The sequence below is a fragment of the Cervus elaphus genome, chromosome 3 (assembly GCF_910594005.1).
Source record: "Cervus elaphus chromosome 3, mCerEla1.1, whole genome shotgun sequence".
Classification (NCBI taxonomy): Eukaryota; Metazoa; Chordata; class Mammalia; order Artiodactyla; family Cervidae; genus Cervus; species Cervus elaphus.
The window spans coordinates 44,517,483-44,533,450 of record NC_057817.1 but is presented as its reverse complement, the minus strand read 5'-3'; positions in this window follow the sequence as shown (position 1 = coordinate 44,533,450).

The following is a 15,968-nucleotide window of genomic DNA, read 5'->3' as shown; positions in this document are numbered from 1 at the left end:
CTCATTTATTAATTGAATTAGAAAATTTCAGGAATTGTATGTTTAAAAGAATTTGTAAAAAAGAAAGAAAAAAGATGGAAAAGGGATTGTGGAGGTCGGCTAAGCCAAATCTCCCCCCAACAGCTATCCTCTTTGGGTTTCCCTCCATCTCTTTTTCCCTCCCTTCTTCCTTCCATAGAAGTCATGCTTTTAATGTACAGACATTTGAATACAACAAAACAAAATAACCACCCCCCCAATAAAAAATAGAAGAGAAGGTAAAGGAGATAGATTGCAGTTAACTTTATGTTAACTGTGAAGATAAGATTAGATAGAAAACATTAATAAAAGATAAAATTCTGAGCAAGGAAAGGTTATTTGTGCTGCTGCTAGATAAGGAAAGCTTCAGGGAGGAGGTCTCCAGCCAGGTCTTGGTGGTCCAGCTGGCAGAGAGAAAAAGAGCATTCTAGAAGAGACTTACTACAGCTGGGCCTCTCACGTATCATACATTCTTCTGGTCATCCAATAGTTATTAAGCACTTGGTGTATATGATTTTTTTCTTTGGCCTAATGTAAGGGCTAGGCAGAGACTGAGCTTTTTCTGTTTGTTTGCTTTCTGCAGAATAAGAAAGTGAAGGATAATTCCCTTGTTTTGAAGGGTGAAGCCTTTTGCCTTGTGGTTTCCTCAAACGTGCCACATTCTCAAGTCACAACAACTGTACAAACGCATGCCCTGTGAAGAATGCCTTTCCCAAACTGTTTCTCCGTGGGCCTCAGCTCAGGCCAGACATCATCACTTCCTCTCCAAAGCCCTCCTTTACCTGAGCTTGGGCAAGGGGGCCCTTCCCAAAAGCTAACATTGGCAATCTTAGCACCTGGGAGGAAGTTTTGCTGAGTAGAAGGTGAGTGGACATGACATGAGATCCTTTGCCCTGCTTCCCTCCATCTTACCCTCTGGGCATTCACTGCCAGCCGAGCAGAGAGGTGTCTGGAGATATCATTTTAATAGGGGAGGGGGGCCAGATGTTTAACAGATAATCCTGAAAATGTCAGGTAAAAATCATGAGAAGTGCCATGAGGGAAAAGGAGCTGGCTATTGTGAGAAAGAAAAGTGGACTGGGCAGTCAGCAAAGGCCCCTCTGGTGTGACGGTGTTGGTGTGGTATTCTGAAGGACGAGGGCAGCTCAGAAGCCCAGGACATGCACACAGTGCTCTTTAAAATACTTAACCAATAAGGGTCTGCTCTGTAGCACAGAGAATTCTCTTTAATACTATGTAACCACCTAAGTGGGGAAAGAATTTGAAAGAGAATAGATACATGGATTTATATAACTGAATCACTTTGCTATACACCAGAAACACCACATTGTTAATCAACTGTGTGTGTGTGTGTTCAGTCATGTCTGACTCTCTGTGACCCCCATGGAGTGTAGCCCACCAGGCTCCTCTGGCCATGGAATTCTGCAGGCAAGAATACTGACTGGGGTCGAAGGGAAAGATGACACATGAGGAGGAGGAGGAGAAAGGGAGGCCAGACCACAGAGAAGGCTGTTTAGACCACGTTGAGGAGTTGGGAATTTGTTCTGAATGCCCCAGGAAGCCATTGAAGCATTCAAAGCAGATTTTTAAACAGTCATTCAGATTTCCTATGGAGAAACACTGGAAGGGAGCCAAGTGGAAATGGTGAGACTTGGTGAGACAGCGTGAGCCCTAACCGCCTGAGAGGACTTAGGACAACGTGTCTGATAGGATGAATAAAGGCCCCACACCACAGGTTCTGTTTAGGAAGTGAGGTGAGGTGGGGGTTAAAAGACCACGCCAAAGGTACCGCTTGTGTTGTTACTGTTATAACTAGAGTTGCATAGACTGGGATGAAAGTGTGTTTTATAAAATATGAGTATATAAAAATTACAGATAAGTAAAAGATTTCTATCTGACAAATTTGAGAGAGGACTACTTGCCTATAAAATCTCAAGGTGCACCAATGCAATTTAATTTATTAAGGACTTTTTAAATCACTAAGAAAAACACACTAATAAACCACAAACATGATAAATGACATGTTTGAAAATTTTATATAAGAAATATAAATTGACCAAAAAAATTAAAATTGTGATCCAAACTAATGTCAATTAGAACAATGAAAAAATTTTAACCCATAAAAATAAATAATAAAATAAATAAAAATAAATAAATAAAACATCAACAATTAATAAAACAAAAATCCTCCATGCTAGTAAGGGTGTGGGTGGCTCAAAACATTCATTTGATGCTGCCGGGATATAATTAACAGAACCTTTCTGGAGAGCAACTTGGTGACCTGCATGACGAACTTCAGAAAATCTCACATCCTTTTACCTGGCAATTCTACTTCCAGAAATATCTCTCAGAATAATACATGATATAAACAAAGATCTGTGTACAAGGATAATCATAATTATATATCAGTTCAGTTCAGTCGCTCAGTTGTGTCTGACTCTTTGTGACCCCATGGACTGCAGCATGCCAGGCTTCCCTGTCCATCACCAACTCCTGGAGCTTGCTCAAACTCTTGTCCATCAAGTTGGTGATGCCATCCAGTCATCTCATCCTCTGTTGTCCCCTTCTCTTCCTGCCTTCAAACTAAGGAAAAACCTTGTATCCATCAGAGAACTGCTTAAAGTATAAGAAATGTATGCATTTTCATGGGGAAAATGTTCACATCAAAATATTAAGCCAAAAACTTTCCCCTTCAAAAATGAAATAAGATTCAAAACTGAACGCCCTCTCCTCCAAAAGAGACGGAGGCAGAGAGATGGCAAAGAAAAAACAAAGAGAAATAGACCAGTGTTTTAGCAGGGAGTTGATTTTAATTTTAATTTTCTTTAGATATTTTTCATCAATTTTCACAACGAGCATTCACATTTTAATATTTTTAAAAATCTAATATACTTTAAGAAAAAAGCATTTGTAAAGGAAGATAAAAGAAAAGTAGGTTGCTACGGATCGTGTGAGCAGAGCACTTCAGTAATGAGTAGGCAGTTCATTTCCTGTCTCCTCCGGCTCTCGGGCACATTGCTGGACCATTTCGGCTCCTAATGCTTGCTATGCTCTTCTCACCTCCAGTTTCCACCACCTGGATGTGGTTCTCGCCCTCGGCAGCCTGGATAATGCTTGCTGTCCTTAAGCCTCAGGTGACCATGCTCTCCCTGCCCTCCCTGTCCCCCACACCATGAAGGCCTCCCCAGGCTGTCTGAGCTGCTCCACTGTGCTTTCCCATTAATAACCCACAAGCCCCGCCTTCATAGACCTTCAGCTTCATTGTTAGGACTGGCTTGACTGTTGCCCTTTAAGTTTCATGAGGGCCAGGACTGCTTACCATGGAACCCCCGGAGTTTGAGTTTGGTGCGAGATGGTGCCTCAGTAAAAACTCTTGAGTAAGTAAAAGTGCTTGGAGAGGGTCAAAGAGAGATGTGTGCAAAAGGTTTCAGGAGAGTGAAGGAAATGGAGCATTTCAGGTGGTGAAGGAAGAAGGCTGTGTGAGGAAATGGTATGATGGGTGCAGATCCAGTCCCAAAGGTGGGCAGATGCTGATAAAGATGGCTAGCAAAGGTGGGTCAAGTGAGGATGTTTTTCCAAACAGGCAAAAGTAAATCAGGCTATTGTGCCGCCTTCTACTTAAATTTTCCACTGCCCTCTCATCACACTGATAAAACAGGCCATTTTCTTGACCTTCCTTCAAAACCCTCCACCATCTGTTTCCCATCACGTTCCAACCTTATTCGACTTCATTCTCCCCAGCCCAGTATGTTCTAGCCATACTTGTCTTCTGTGTGTCCCCTGATGTCTGTCTCATTCCTGCCTCAAGACCTTTGTACTTCCTGCTCCCTCCACTGAGATGCTCCTCCCCTCCTTGCTTGACTCATCATTCATTAGCTTTGACTCCACCTGTTCAGATAGCACTTCCCTGACTACCCTACCAATGCCCATCCCCCCCACCCCAGTCCTTCTCCATCATACTACCCTGTTTTATTTTTTTTTAAGCATTTATTAGTATCTGGAATTATCTTGTTTGTAAGTTTAATGATTGTTTATTGTCTGCCTCCCTCATTAAGTGTAACTTACATGAGACTAGTTGTTCAGTTGCTCAGTCATGTCATGACTCTTTGTGACCCCATGGACTGCAGCATGCCAGGCTTCCCTATCCTTCACTAACTCCTGGAGTTTACTCAAACTCATGCCCATTGAGTCAATGATGCCATCCACCCTCTCATCCTCTGTCACCCACTTCTCCTCTTGCCCTCAATCTTTTCCAGCATCAGGGTCTTTTCCAATGAGTTGGCTCTTCGCATCAGGTGGCCAAGGTATTGGAGCTTCAGCTTCAGCATCCGTCCTTCCAATGAATATTCAAAGTTGATTTCTTTTAGGATGGACTGGTTTGATCTCCTTACTAGAGATCATGCTGATTCTTGCTATCTCTGTATTTCCATTGCCTTAAATGCTGCTTGGCACACAGTGTGTGTGTGTGTTCAGTCACTTCAGTCATGTCCAACTCTTTGCTACCCTATGGACTGTAGCCTGCCAGGCTCCTCTGTCCATGGGATTCTCCAGGCAAGAATACTGAGTGGGTTGCTATGCCCTCCACCAGGGGATCTTCCCTATGCAGGAATAGAATCCATGTCTCTTGCCTGGCTCCTGCATCGGCAGGTGGGTTTTTGCCACAGGCGCCACCTGGGAAGCCCAACACACAATCAGTCCTCCACAAATATTTCCTGTTGAGAGTAAGGTCTATGTATATTTGGAGGAAGTGAGGAAAAAGACAGTAGCAAGGGAGAAATTAGAAATATTGTATACCAGGAAGGCAGGAAAGGTACCATATTTAGTGTCAGCCCTGAATAGTGGCTACCTAGAATCTTGCCTTGGGACTTTAAAGTTTCCTCTGGGTTCATAGGAAATAATGCTATGATTGATTAGCAATGTCTGCCATGGCATAGGAAGGGTTTAGTGGTCGAACAGACTTTTCTATTCCGCTGAGCATTGCCTCAAGTCTTGTCTTGATGTGTGGACATTGTGTTCAGGACATGGCAGAGACTAGACCTTAGTTAATGTAAAGGTGTTTGTTTTTCTCTTTTTCTTGAGGAATCAGCATAGCGTGAAAGGCATAAATGCTTTTTGTATCAGTACGGCTTGTGTGTGTGTTCCATGGGATGGGAGAGCAAAAAAGTATTTCCTATCACTGTTAGATCTTTCAGGTGATATCAGAATGGTAGCTAATTCTGGGTAAAAATTTATTACCAAGCATCTGGCCAGCAATAAGAGGTGGACTAGTAGAGATGACAGGGAAGAAACTGCAGATTTTCATTCTTCAGATAGTTGCTGTCTCCTCTGAGCCTTGGAATCTGCAAATTTCTTACTCCCCAAGCTAATTATTTCCTCTTGAGAACAGTAAGGCCTTTTATCAAGATGGCCGCAGCCCTGCGTGTCCTGACACACGAATGATGAATAATGGGCCTGATTAACCCAGTGACCTTCATGAACGATAAAAGGGGAATATCCACATGGGAGGTTTTGCCTTCTTCGGGAATCAGGAGTTTCTTCCCCTTGGACTTACAGAGGCAACTCCTTTATGACACACAGTGAGCTGTGCTTATTTCTTGTCTTTTTCATGCATCATGCACTCTTGAAATGTGGATTTTAAAACCCAGTGCAGAATGTTTGACCCCCAGGCCCTTCCCCAGGATCTGCTCAGCACACACCATTTAACCATGTTCAGATTAACCCCTGGGCACCTGCAAGTCACCTCAGTGTTGCAACCATCCCAGCCCCAAGGTTTGGAGGGCTCAATACCACTGCCGCATTCCCCTTTTACTCTGAGCACATGCTCAAGTTGATCTTGCCCTGAACTGATGCCAGAGAGGAAGGGAAGCCAGCTCTCTGTTTGGAAGTGGCCCAAGCATCCATGACAGTCAAAGGGCTGTGGTCTCGCACAGCATCATAACTCCAGTCCTGTCTGTGATCAGCCCACCATTGTGCCTTCATTTGCCCTCAGGAGCAGATTATGGTGGGGCTGAAGCTCAAAGCTCAAAGCAGGCAGAACAATGGCTCTACCAAACATGTCCTTGTCCTAATTCCCAGAGGCTCTGAATATGTTAGAGGACATGATGTTATGGACTGAACTGTGATTACCCCTCCCCAAATTCATGTGTTGAAACTTGTGATATTGTGGTAGAATAAGAAATGTGTACTTGACCTTAGTCCCTAATTTCTGACACAAGAGCTTCTAAGATCCTTGGAATCTCCATAGTGATAAGAATGTCTTTTTGTAACCCAATGAGATGACAGTGACTGGGGGCCCCTAGATAGTGTCAGCATAGGGTTGGTCCCTGGCAAAACCAAGTCCTACCCTCTGATCTCAGGGGAGGAAAGAGGGGTTGGAGAGTGAGTTAGTAACCTATCATGCCTGTCTGTGACAAAGCCTTCATAAAAATCTCTCAGCTGGAGGGTTTGGAGAGGTTCTGGGTTGGTGGTTGGCATCCATAAGCAGGAAGGTTGGTGCACCCTAACTCCACAAGAATAGAAGCTTCTGTGCTCAGGACTCTTCTAGATCTCACCCTTTATGTGCCTTTTCATCTTTTATTATATCCTTTATAATAAACTGATAAACTTAGGTAAAGTGTTTCCTTGAATTCTGTGAGCGCTTATAGCAAATTGAGCCTGGGAGGGCGTAGTGGGAACCCCCAGTTTATAGCGGGTTGGTCAGCAGCACAGCTGACAACCTGGGACTAATGCCAGGTGTCTGGAGTGGGAGAAGTCTTGTAGGACTGAGTCCTTGGTGGACTGTCCTGCATAGTAGAAACTAACTCCAGTAGTTAGGGTCAGAAGTGAATTCACTTGTAGGACAACTGTTTGGAGAATCGAAGAATTGGTTTTTTGAGATCAGGAAAAACCCCACACTTTTGATGTCAGAACTATTGTTAAGTATTAATAGTGCACAGGCTTCTCAGCATGTGGCATCTTCCCAGACCAGGGATCAAACCTACGTCTCCTGTACTGGCAGGTGGATTCTTAACCACTGGAATGCCAGGGAATTCCTGCAAAAGTATTTCTGAGTAACAGTTAATTCTGTCCTTTATCAGTCATTACTTTTGAATGTGCGTGTGATTTTCAGGGTGCACAGTTACTGAAGACAGCGTCCCATGACTGTATTTTGAAGGTCAGGACAGCTTCCCCATTCTTTCTGGGTTTCTATTCTCTCTTGTCAGTAATCTGTTTTCATTAGTTGTTGAAAAACAACCACCCTTATATCTATCCTGACTTCTGAAAGGTCAACTTTCTAGGTATGCCTGGTTCCTAATAGTTCATCATCTCTGGGGAAATATAAAAAGCCAGCACTCCTAGTCAGGTGGACACACATTCTCCTCTCAATAGTTGGAAGAAAGTGATTGTCTTATTCCATTCCCCTGTTCTTTGACCTGCTGTGCCATTTTTGATTTGTATCAGTTGCTTGCACTGACTCTTTCCACACCTTTCTTAAGACCTCTAGCTCTTCTGCAGCCTTAGGTAATGCTTTTAGAATTCTCCTTTCCACAGAACATACCTTTTAAAGAACTTTAAAAGAAGATATCTATATTTAAAATTGAGACCGAAGATGATTATGTGCTTGTAGGCAGACATAAATATTGTGGTTCTGCTCTCTTGAGTATTTTTAAAGTGTGCTGGAAGTTTGACCATGATTAGAACTGGTTTATAACTGCAAACGGTTTTAATGATAATATCCTGAAATGCCTTTACTCTGCACTCATATATAAAAGGTAACAAAAAACAATGATCCTAAGAGTATGCCTTCCTTTAATTTTCATACTTTACTTATTTCAATATTGAGACAGAATTTGCTGAAGTATTTAAGATTTTCCTATTGGTTTTGAGTGGTTTAAATATTGATACATATTTTTCCAAACATGACCTCATTGGAGACTCACTGTATTTGGCTAAAAATTAAACAAGATTTATAAGCTTATTAAACAATTCATAATACAGCAAGTTAAGAAAGAATACTTGTGCACTGGCTTATTCTCATTGGTCTGTCTTTTGTGATGTCAGGTGAATAGTTTCATTATATCTATTTCCGCTCTTGGGCAAATGAGCATGTTGCTGATACTTAATCATATGAATGTTTAAATTTTTGTTCTCTGACATCAACCATTTGTGGAAGCCACTGGGTATCCAAAAGCCTATTTATAAGCTTTGTTCTATTGTGGTTTTACATTATTCATCAAGTAAATATTTCTTGAGTGCCTTTGTTTACCATTGCATCTCAGGTCCCAGGACAGGAATAAAAGTTAATGCTAATAGTTCCCAGTAATCAGGAATATTAATTATGTCCTGGGCACTGCTCCCCATAATCTTAGGATATAGGTGTTGTAGTTCTCCCAGTTTCACAAATGGGAAGCTAAACCACAGAGGAAGTAACTCGCCCAAGGCCTCATAGCTACAGGTGGTACAGCTGGAATTTGAACCCAGATTCTGTGTTTCTACCCACTGGTTGCTGAGTGAATAGCTAAGTAAGGTATTAAAGATTCCCAGATATCTCTAAATGGAATGAAAACTATACTGGAAAATGAAACTTTCTGGCTGGTTTGGGAGGATTCCATATTCCTCATCTGATTCCTCTTATTCAAAAAACACACTCAGCATTGCTCAGCTACACTGATATGGAAGGACTTCTGGAGACTGGGACAACGGAGTCACCTCAGCACCACTGACCTCCCACAGAAGATGCCGTGAAGAAGACTTTTTAAGACTTTATAAGTCTTTGTAATGTGTTTAAGGCATGAGTGAGAAACTTGGGGAAAAAATGCAAATTCTTATTACCTGCAAAATGATTGCTTTTATAATGTTACTGTCTTTTAGAAATCTTTGCTATCAATATACTGCTGTTCTTGGACTAGCTCTGAGTTTGTAAAATAGGTGCAAGAGCAGACATGATTGCTAAGAATATAGCGATGACCTCTATGTAAAATTTATAGGCCTGGAACACACTGTGCGGAGGCTTTTGATCAAGATCTTTGAAAGTATTGCATGCATACACTTCAAGTAAAAGATCACCCTAATTATTTTATTCTTCACGCAAAGGATCTTTGTGAGTAATTGGAAACTCTTTAATGAGCTTTGATTTATAACACTGTTTTTAATTTGAGACTTTAGATTATCATAATCCTAGTGGTTGTCAAAATAAGGACTATGATTGATCTAGCATAAATTCTAAGTTCGTGCCATTTCTGGGTGTGACAGAGAGGAGGGTGTGGAAAGCAGACTTTACTGAGCACTGCCTATATGCCAGGCTCTCTGCTGGCACATCTGTACAATACGTCACCATTGTATTTCAGCCTCAGAACAGCCCTGAAAGGCCTCTGTATTTTATCAGTGGGGGAAACTAATGTTTAGAAAGTTTGCACAGTTCTACACCTGGTAAAAGCTAGAACCCCAGATCCATTTCCTGGTCTATCCTTTCTCACCACTGTTCTACACTGCCGCTGAGCTGATGAGCCAGCCAGGTCGGGAGGGCAGTGAGGGCTTCTCAGAGGAAGTCATGTTTGAGCTGTCCCCCAGAACCTGAGTAAGGGGATTCCAGTTGAATGAGGAGAGGAAGGGCATTTCAGGCAAAAGAAAGGAGGTATGGGAGAGTGTGACATCCACAGAGAACTAAAAATAGCTGCCCAGGCCTAGAGCGCAGGGTGTGTTTATGAGGCTTGCAGGAGAGCCAGTCATGAAGGTAGGGGGCCCCGCAGGGCCACCAATGCCAGGTAATGCCAGGTGCTGCCACACACCTGTAGGAACTGGAATGACTTCTCCCCAAATTACCACTGACCACAGAAAGTGGCTGTTGATTTATCAGAGGAAGTAAGGGTGGGATAACAAATTTTGCCTGCGATGACTTCTTAGCTTCTTGCCAACTTTTCAGCTCTGATTCCTCATAGTCAACATTCCACAAATGTTACTGACATAGTCCACTTGGCCCAGAGAATGGAAAAGATACTAAAGAATGGAAAAGATTCTTGCTTTCTAGAGGCTGGTGGCATCATTTCATGTACATCTGAATCCATCTTCCTTAACCAAAGTTGTAGAAGAAAGGCACTTTAATAAATCTGATAAAATTGACTATGAAAAACAATTTAATGAATTTGAATAAATAGACTCCATGAAAATAGACTGCAGATATTTCTAGTGTATTATTGAACCACTAATACCTAGCACATAGTAGTTTCCTAAACAACTCTCTTTAACAAACAGATTTTGAAAACTCCTACAAAATTCCTATAAAATGTTTTGGTCTTTCATCAGATTTATAAATTTTTCCATATATATTAATATACTCAGAAGCCTTTTCTTGTACAGTAGTTTTATTTATTTATTTATTTATTTTTACAGTAGTTTTAAAATGTGCTCTTCAAGGAACTGAAGGCAGGGGATATTCCAAGGATACATATCACAAAAATATTTGTATTAGCTGATAACTGTACCATGTCATTTTGTCAGGCAATATTTTGTTTGAATTTTAAAACTGTCTGCTATATTGGGATGTCACTATAACTGATGTTTTAGATTGGCATAATGCTTTTCTTTATCTTCTTTTAATTGATCTGTAAGTTTTATATATATTTTAACTAGTAATAATTTTATAATGATCTGAGACTCTTAGGAAAGGGTTCATTTTTTGCTAATGAGAAATACATTGGGGTTTGAAGTTGCATTTCAAATACTTGAGGCGTCCCAGGTGGCTCAGGTCTGTCGTAAAGAATCTACCTGCAATACAGGAGACCCAGGGACCCAGATCCAGGTCATTCCCTGAATTGAAAAGATCCCCTGGAGAAAGGAATGGCAACCCATTCCAGCATTCTTGCCTAGAGAATTTCATGGACAGAGGAGCCTGGCAGGCTACAGTCCATGGGGTTGCAAAAAGTTGGACCCAAAGGAGTGACTAACACTTTCAAATACTTAAAAATATATATAGTGAATTCAGTTGCATGATTCAGTCAAACTTGGAACAATTCATCTCCAAATGTCTTCCTCATCCCATAGTACCATTCTTTACAAAATAACTAAAATTGTGTTTTAAAATGACCTTTATATAAGTGATAAAATAATTGTGTATAAGTTAGAAGCTGGACTAGAGAGCCTGGAAATTCTTGGATGAAAATTCTTCTTGCTATCATCCCATAACTTTAGGCTTTTAAATATATCACCATTACAGAGAGTCTTTCCAGCAGGTGCTGGTGGTGTGTGTCTCGGGCAATGAAACAACTGGACAGTGTGGATTCATGTTGTGGGAGGAACTGTAAACCAGCTTCCAGTTTCATTCCCCTAGGCATTACACTGAATTCTTTTAGAGAGATGGAGGATGATCTGAAGAAAATGATCAGAATGATAGGAAGACTAAAAATTCAAAGAGAAATAGTTAGTAAAACTAGAAATATTTGACCTGGGGAAGATAGGAGGATATAAAATTAGTGTCAGATATTTGGAGAGCCTAAGTAGAAATTCAGCCTTGTTTGCATGATGCTATGGCTGGCCTTCAGTGGAAGCTATAAGGAGTTTTTTGCCCAAAGATAAGAAAGAAATCTTATGAAGGACGGGGAAGGCTGGTGCACTGCAGTCCATGGGGTCGCAAAGAGTCGGACTTGACTTAGCAACTGAGCAACAGAAATGAAGGAATCACAAAGGTGTCCAAAGAGACAATGGGAATTCTCATTCAAGATGGCAGACAGAGTGCATACATGCATCTCTTTTTGGCTCTCAAATCCCATAGCGACGTCAGTCAAGAGGAACAGAAAATAATACATGAAAGATAGTCCTGGGCACAGGAGAAGGGACATTGGGAAACTAGAGATAGAGACGCATTGCTCAGAAGCAAAAACTACTCGGAACTGTATTAACAGATTCAATCGCATTTACAGGAGAGGGCTGCAGTCGGGGCCAGAGTTATTTTTTCCTGGCAGCAGACTCACAGAGAGGCTCAAAACTTGGAGCATGAGAGAAAGTTGGACAGAAGTCAACTGTGGAATAACTGTGAGTCATAGCCTGCATTCCCCTTCCCTGCGTCACATGCTTAGGCTAAAACCAGAGGATTAATCTTTTGAAATAGTTGAGAAGTGTCTGCTTAGGATGGAGCCCTGGAAGGGGTGATGCCCACTCTGAATGAAATTCTCCTTCAGTCTGGGAGGTGAAAGGGAGGGACATCCTCCACCTCCTCTCTCCCCTCAAGGTCAAAAGGCCCACCCACATGGACAGAAGGTGAGACCAACTGAGGCAAGCAGAGCTATCTGTATTAAATAAGCTGGTCTGCCTCAGTTATAACTATTAATAGATAACCAAAGGATCATAAACATCTGAGAAAAAATGAGGACAGAAAGGCAGTTAGCAATAAACTGACCCTGGAGGAAATAGATAATGCAGAAAGATATTTTTCAAATAATTCTATTTCCTCAGAGGAGAAAATTAAAAAAAAAAAAAAAAAAAGCATTTGTGAAGCAAAATGGGCTGCTAATGAAAAGAGCAATTTAACCTAAGAAGTGTCCTTAAAATGAAAAAAGTAATTGTCAAAGTTAAAAATTCAGCGAATGAAAGAATGGAAGAACTATCTCTGCATGTAGAACAGAAGTTAAAGGGGTGGATAATATGGGAGAAAAAATGAAGAGATTAGAGAACTGTCTAAAACTTCTAATATCCAAAAGGATGTTCAGAATGAGAAAACTCACGGAACAGAGAAGCATGATAAAGAATTTCCAAGTGTGAACACATAGGACTTCAGATTGTAAGGGCTTAGAAAATGCAGATGATGAATGAATAAACTCACCTAAGACACATTTTTATGACATTTTAGACATTAGGAAGAGTGGGAATATTCTGAAAGCTAATGCAATAGGTCACTCAAAAAGAAATGAAGATCCAGGTGACAATGAACAGATCGTCAGCAGCTCTTTATGGCAGGGGAAAAACAAAACAATAAACAAACAGCAAGTCTGTAAATGTTGAGGGGGAAGATGTTTTTGAATCTAGAATTCTGTACCTAGCCAAACTATCAGTCGAGAGTGAGACATTTTCAAACATGTAAGAGCTCAGACCATTTACCCCCCACAGACTATTTCTGAAAGAATTACTCAAGCAAAACAAAGAGAATCCAAGTAAGAGGAAGTCACAGGTTCCAAGGAGCAGTGGATCTAACCCAGGATTGTAGTGAAAAGCAATTCCAAAATGAGAACTTTGAAGCAGGCCTAGAGAGCCTTCAGTTCAAATTAGAACCAGAAGTTAGAGGCTCTGTGAAGAATCTCTTTTGGTAGAATATGGGTTTCTTCTAACAAATACAGTGATTAAGAAGTTGGGTGATCTGGTGACAAGGCAAAGGCATGTTACGTCATTATAAATCTGTGCCATCCTAACCCTCTCCAAACTCACAAGTTATTTTCTACTTCCAACAGTAAACTGACAAGAGTTACAGGGTTAGTGGTACTTCTACAGGCTTAACGGTACTTCTCAGTTCTGCAATGAACAACATTTCTATACAAACAGTATTGTGGATACTGTTTTTTAGTTTTCAATGAAAAGAAAAAGAATTTAGAGACAATGCATCCAGAAGTAAGTGGAGTTACAGAACAAATGTAAAACTAATAGTATTCTGGAATGGAGGTTTAGAGAGAAGAGTAGAGAGGTTAAGTTTGGGGCATATGTGCACACCTCTGAGACTATCACTATAATCGAGATAATGAACACACTCATTGTGCCCAGAAGTGTCTTCAGATCCCTTTGCAATTCCTTCTTCCTGCTTTTCTCCATTCCGCCTCCTCGGGCAACAACTGTTCTGTTTTCCGTGAGAACAGTTTGGTTTGCATTTTCTAAAATCTTAGGTAGATGAAGTCACACACTATGTACTGTTATATGACTTCTTTCATTCAGCATACTTATTTTGAGATTCATCCAAGTTACAGAGGGTATCAATAGTGCCTCCCTTGTGTGGATAAACCACAATGAACAAACTCACCTGTTGGTAGAAATTTGTTTTTTCCCCTCAGTTTTTGATCAATTACAAATAGAGCTACTGCATTCATATATGAATCTACTGATATAATCATATGGTTTAAAAAAATGTTAAAATGATAACTTACATTGATTTTTTTAATGTTAAGCCCATCTTGAATTCTTGGGATAAACCTTTCTTAATTGCTGTGTATTACCCTCTTATTTATAGTCAGATTTGATTTTATTATTTTTTAAATTGATTTTGGTCTATAAGCTCCCTCCTTCATCTTCCCTCTGTCTAATTTTTTTTAACTTTTTGTTTTGTATTGGAGTATAGCTGATTATGGGGAAGGCAATGCAATCCACTCCAGTACTCTTGCCTGGAAAATCCCATGGATGGAGGAGCCTGGTAGGCTGCAGTCCATGGGGTTGCTAGGAGTCAGACATGACTGAGCAAGTTCACTTCCCTTTTCACTTTCATGCATTGGAGAAGGAAATGGCAGGCCACTCCAGTGTTCTTGCCTGGATAATCCCAGGGACAGCGGAGCCTGATGGGCTGCCATCTATGGGGTCACACAGAGTCAGACACGACTGAAGAGACTTGGCAGCAGCATAGCTGATTAACAATCAGGTGGACAGCAAAGTGACTTAGCCTCACATATACAGTATTTGAGTTTTCAAAATATTGTTTTGAATTTTTACATCTGTCATGAGAGAAATTATAGTTTTCTCTTAATCTCTTTGTCTAGTTTTGTTATCAGGATAATGCTGGCTATATAGAATGAGTTGGAAGGTGTTTTCTCCTCAATTTTTTTTTGGAAGAATTTGTATGAATTTGATTGAATTCTTTCTTTCATAGATATAAGACTTTTCAGGTTATATCTTTCTTCAAATTATTTTGGCAAGAACACTTAACATCATATCTACCCTCCTAACAAATTTCTACGTGCACAATACAGTATTAATATAGGCGTAATGTGGTACAGTAGATCTCTGCTACTGCTAAGTCACTTCAGTCGTGTCTGACTCTGTGCAACCCCATCCCTCGGATTCTCCAGGCAAGAACACTGGAGTGGGTTGCCATTTCCTTCTCCAATGCATAAAAGTGAAAAGTGAACGTGAAGTCGCTCAGTCATGTCCGACTCTTCGAGACCCCATGGACTGCAGCCTACCAGGCTCCTCCGTCCATGGGATTTTCCAGGCAAGAGTACTGGAGTGGGGTGCCGTTGCCTTCTCCGACAGTAGATCTCTAGAGCTTGTTTATCTTGCATAACTGAACCTATGCTATTGAACAGAACAACACCTTACTCCCACCAATACCAAACCCCTGACAATCACCTTCCACTCTGTTTCTATAACTCTTTTACATATATAAGTGGATTCATGCAGTACTTCTTTTGTGACTGGCTTATTTCACTTAGCATAATGTCCTCCAGGTTCTTCCACATCGTTGCATATGGCAGGATTTCCTGAGTAACATTCCATTGTACGTAATACCACATTTTCATTATCCATTTGTCCATCAGTGTACATGTAGTTTGTTGCTATACCTTGGCTATTATGAGTAATACTGCAATGAACTTGGAAATGCAGTTATTTCTTTGAGATTTTTCTTGAATATATTTCAATTCTCTTGAGTATATTTCCAAGTTTGAATATATTTCAATATATTCTCTTGAATATATTTCAGTTTTAATTCTCTTGAATATATTCCCAGAAGATGGATTGCTGAATCATATGGTAGTTCAGTTCTTAATTTTTTGAGAAACCTCCATACTACTGATGCAGTGGCTGCATCACTTTACATTTATACATTGCTACCAACAGTCTACAAATATCCCAGTTTCTCCACATCCTCACTAGTTGGCTTTCATTTTTATGATAATAACCATTCTGACAGGTGTGAAATATTTCATTGTGGATTTGATTTATATACATTTCCATGTTGATTAGGGGCTTTCCAGGAGGCACTAGGGGTAAGAACCTGCCTGCCAATG